This window comes from Schistocerca cancellata, chromosome 2 (assembly GCF_023864275.1).
Source record: "Schistocerca cancellata isolate TAMUIC-IGC-003103 chromosome 2, iqSchCanc2.1, whole genome shotgun sequence".
Classification (NCBI taxonomy): Eukaryota; Metazoa; Arthropoda; class Insecta; order Orthoptera; family Acrididae; genus Schistocerca; species Schistocerca cancellata.
Window position 1 is genome coordinate 990497634 of NC_064627.1, and position 5613 is coordinate 990503246.

Genomic DNA, 5613 nt, shown 5'->3' on the forward strand with positions numbered 1-5613 from the left:
CATTCGTCTGTAAAGAATTCGCGTTAGTATTTTGCAGCTGTGACTTATTAAACTGATAGTTCGGTAATTTTCACATCTGTCAACACCTGCTTTCTTTGGGATTGGAATTATTATATTCTTCTTGAAGTCTGAGGGTATTTCGCCTGTCTCATACATCGTGCTCACCAGATGGTAGAGTTTTTTCATGTCTGGCTCTCCCGAGGCCATCAGTAGTTCAAATGGGATGTTGTCTACTCCCGGAGCCTTGTTTCGACTCAGGTCTTTCAGTGCTCTATCAAACTCTTCACGCAGTATCTTATCTCCCATTTCGTCTTCATCTACATCCTCTTCCATTTCCATAATATTGTCCTCAAGTACATCGCCCTTGTATAAACCCTCTATATACTCCTTCCACCTTTCTACCTTCCCTTCTTTGCTTAGAACTGGGTTGCCATCTGAGCTCTTGATATTCATACAAGTGGTTCTCTTCTCTCCAAAGGTCTCTTTAATTTTCCTGTAGGCAGTATCTATCTTACCCCTAGTGAGACAAGCCTCTACATCCTTACATTTGTCCTCTAGCCATCCCTGCTTAGCCATTTTGCACTTCCTGTCGATCTCATTTTTGAGACGTTTGTATTCCTTTTTGCCTGCTTCATTTACTGCATTTTTATATTTTCTCCTTTCATCAATTAAATTCAATATTTCTTCTGTTACCCAAGGATTTCTATTAGCCCTCGTCTTTTTACCTACTTGATCCTCTGCTGCCTTCACTACTCCATCCCTCAGAGCTACCCATTCTTCTTCTACTGTATTTCTTTCCCCCATTCCTGTCAATTGTTCCCTTATGCTCTCCCTGAAACTCTCTACAACCTCTGGTTCTTTCAGTTTATCCAGGTCCCATCTCCTTAAATTCCCACCTTTTTGCAGTTTCTTCAGTTTCAATCTGCAGTTCATAACCAATAGATTGTGGTCAGAATCCACATCTGCCCCAGCAAATGTCTTACAATTTAAAACCTGGTTCCTAAATCTCTGTCTTACCATTATATAATCTATCTGATACCTTTTAGTATCTCCAGGATTCTTCCAGGTATACAACCTTCTTTTATGATTCTTGAACCAAGTGTTGGCTATGATTAAGTTATGCTCTGTGCAAAATTCTACAAGGCGGCTTCCTCTTTCATTCCTTCCCCCCAATCCATATTCACCTACTATGTTTCCTTCTCTCCCTTTTCCTACTGACGAATTCCAGTCACCCATGACTATTAAATTTTCGTCTCCCTTCACTACCTGAATAATTTCTTTTATCTCGTCATACATTTCATCTATTTCTTCATCAACTGCAGAGGTAGTTGGCATATAAACTTGTACTACTGTAGTAGGCATGGGCTTTGTGTCTATCTTGGCCACAATAATGCGTTCACTATGCTGTTTGCAGTAGCTAACCCGCACTCCTATTTTTTTATTCATTATTAAACCTACTCCTGCATTACCCCTATTTGATTTTGTATTTATAACCCTGTAATCACCTGACCAAAAGTCTTGTTCCTCCTGCCACCGAACTTCACTAATTCCCACTATATCTAACTTTAACCTATCCATTTCCCTTTTTAAATTTTCTAACCTACCTGCCCGATTAAGGGATCTGACATTCCACGCTCCGATCCATAGAACGCCAGTTTTCTTTCTCCTGATAACAACGTCCTCCTGAGTAGTCCCCGCCCGGAGATCCGAATGGGGGACTATTTTACCTCCGGAATATTTTACCCAAGAGGACGCCAGCATCATTTAATCATACAGTAGAGCTGCATGTCCTCGGGAAAAATTACGGCCGTAGTTTCCCCTTGCTTTCAGCCGTTCGCAGTACCAGCACAGCAAGGCCGTTTCGGTTAATGTTACAAGGCCAGATCAGTCAATCATCCAGACTGTTGCCCCTGCAACTACTGAAAAGGCTGCTGCCCCTCTTCAGGAACCACATGTTTGTGTGGCCTCTCAACAGATACCCCTCCGTTGTGGTTGCACCTACGGTACGGCCATCTGTATCGCTGAGGCACGCAAGCCTCCCCACCAACGGCAAGGTCCATGGTTCATGGGGGGGACCACACGGGTAATGTTGCTTTTTACCGTATATGTATTAAATGTCATCATGTAACGTTTGCAACCAATTTTCGGTAAAATTTGGAAAATTTACAGTTAGTAAGTTAGACTATATATAATACTGGTTTATAGTCATAAACCCCTCCATGACAAAACCTAGTGAACATTATTCTGGAAGGATACTGGGACATCCTATGGGCTGTATAATCATGTGATCAAAATTAGGTAAATGAAAGAACATAATAGGATAGGACAATAATTAACGGGGTCACTACAAACAAATATAGAAACTATTCTATCATAGGTTGTTTTTCACTACAAGGGGCCCATACAAACCTTCCCTCACTAATTTGATTCATATTGACAGGATATGTAGGGCACAACTAGGAATTCAACATATGTAAAAAAGAAAATGCAAATCTTACCTGTTTTTGAGAAAATAGAGTCTGAAACTTTTACGCATACTTATATACTTTGTATGGTCACTATTATCCACAGAGTCCACAACCAAGCGAGTATAATGGTTAGTTTCAAATGTACAAGGTCTTTTAATTGAATTTCCCTACTGGTACTTCTTTTTTTCCATTCCCACGTTATTCTAACAACAGAAGTTGTTATAACTGTGCAAATTACTAATATTTAATTATTCCTTTATTATTTTCATAATCTTCATCCCAAAAAAAAGAGAGAAATAATATTGTAAGGAGACTGGAAATAAAAATAAAGACAAAAGAACTATTCATCAAAATCTGGATACTCATTTATTTATATTTCTGTATCTACACTTGTGACAAGTATAAAGCATAACCTATGGAACACTGCACAAATCAGGATGACATTTATCATAGAAATATGGAAACCAATAATTATTGCAACATATAGCATTTGTATTGAATGCCAAATTTTTGTATGCGCATAGTTTTTTCACTGTGTCTATTGCAAAACAAACTTGCTTTACATTCATAAACAGTTCATCAGTACACAGTTTCATTGCATACCATGCATATCTGTTGTTAGAATTATGTGGGAATAAAAAACGAAATAAGAAACATATTACCGGCAGTGAGATTCGATCCACAGACCTTGCACTTTTGAAACTAAGCACTTACTCACTCGGCTGTGGGCTCCTCAAATACTAGCAACCATATGAAGTATATGAGCATGTGTAAAAGTTTCAAACTCTTCATTCGTTACTTTGGTATTATGAGGGTTGTTCAATAAGAAATGCCCCACATTTTTTTAAAGCCATTAATATAGATAGACAAACGTCCTTGTTGGTGCTTCATATTTAATGTTTGTTCTGTGCGGTGGTGAAGTTTCGATTCATTCTGGCAGATGGCAGTTGTACATTGTCAAAATGGCGTCTACATACGGCTCACGTTACAAGCGGCATGCTGTTATTGAATACTTGTATGCAAAAAAAGAAACCGTGGTGAACATCCATAAACATTTGTGTGCAGTGTATGGCAATCCTGCAGTTGATAGGAGTACAGTTGGGCGATGAGTAAAGAAAGTTACAGCCTCAGAAAATGCAGAAACAGAACTCTATGATCAGCCACACTTGGGACGTCCTGTCACAGCCACTGCCCCAGACATGCTGAATTGCGCGGATGCCATTATTCATGCCGACTGGTGCAACACAACTCGACAATTGGCTCTACAGTTGTCAGTCAGCATTGTAATTATGTCTGCAATGATTGAGACTCTCGGATATTCAAAGAAGTGCTCACGGTGGGTTCCACGAATACTCACATCAACATTCGAAGAATCTGAATTGTTGGAATATTTTGAAACTAACAGAGAGGCCTTTCTGTCACAGATCGTTACAGGGGATGAAAGCTGGCTGCACCACTTAGCGCCAGAAACAAAAAGACAGTCCATGGAGTGGCATCATCCTCATTCAACACAAAAGAAGGAAAAGTCGTGGTGACAATCTTCTGGGATTGTGGTGATGTCATTCTTGTGGATGTGATGCTAAGAGGATCAACCATCAATTCAGAGGCATATGTGAAGGCTCTGAATAAACTCAAGAACCATTTCCAGTGTGTTTGATCAAACAAGAATCCAGCAGAAATCTTGCTTCAACACGATAATGCACGCTGACACACAAGTCTGAGAACCCGGAAACACATCACCACATTTAGTTGGGACATCATTGCCTCATCCACCCTACAGCCCAGACCTGGCACCCTTGGACTTCCATCTCTTTGGGTCGCTTAAAGATTCTCTATGGGGAATACACTTTGAAGATGAAGAGAGTGTCAGTCATGCAGTGAAAAAAATGGCTACACCTACAGGACAAGAGCTTTTACCAGCAGGGAATACATGCTCTTTCACAATGTTGGCGTACGCCATAGAACGTGATGGAGATTACTTAGAAAACTAGGACATAGACAAGACATGTTGACGTATATGGTCACCAAATTTTGACTCTCAACAATAAATATGTTCTGAGAAGAAAAATGTGGGGCATTACTTATTGAAAGACACTCTTACTTCTGATTGCATAAGCTGCCAAACAGTTGATTTTTATGGGTTGCTCCCATTTTAAATTACCCTATTTCTCCATCGTACCGGATGGTTATAATTAAACTGACAGTGTTCTGAGTGCTGCAGTGTGGGCTGTATACATTGCATTATGCTGTAACTTCAAAAGTATATTCATTAAATGGTACACTCATGACATATGCTGAAAAATAATAGTTCCAATTTCTGCCACCGTAAAATTGTTTCATCCCAATAGCAGCAGTAGCAGCACTGCATTGTCGGAAAATTACTGACAGAAACAACTGTGAAGAGGCCCCTTGTCAATAAATGGGCTAAAGAATATGATCAAGAAATTTGAAGAAACAGGTGATTAGGTTGTGCAGCAGGTAGAGGGAGGTGGCCCATTCCTATGGCAGTTGTTGATGAAGTTTCTGAAAGCACAGAGCTGTCATATATGGGGTTCTGTTCTGCAACATGTTGTGCAGGAACATCCACTACACACAACTTATTTGACTTCATTCTTGGTCCTTCCTTTTTCCTTCCTGAGGGGATGACACATCGCAGGACTGTTGGGTGTACAGTGTCATCTGTACATTGTAAAGAACTCCTTTTGCAACAAGTGATTCCAGCTTTGCAAGAATGCAACTGTGTCCACACCACTATTTTCATACGAGATTGGGGGACATCATATTTTGCTTGACAGGTGAAAGATTTGCTTCGAGGAACTTTCAGTAGTGTCCACATCATCTCCATGTACTTTCAAGATGTGTGGCCTTCCAGATACCCCAGCCTAAATCGATGTGACTTCTGATTGTGGGGATACCTGAAAGATCGTGGCCATCAAGGATGTATCTGGACTCTTCCTATTGTGAAGCAAAGCATATGACAATGTATCACTCTGGCTATGCAGGATATGCTGCGAGCAACTGTCAACTATGCTGTTATGGATGCAGCATATTGCCGAGTCAGGAGACCATACTGAACACATGCTGTAACTTGTGACCATATTCTAATAAACATGCCAGAACCACTGTCATCAAGATTTTGATCGTT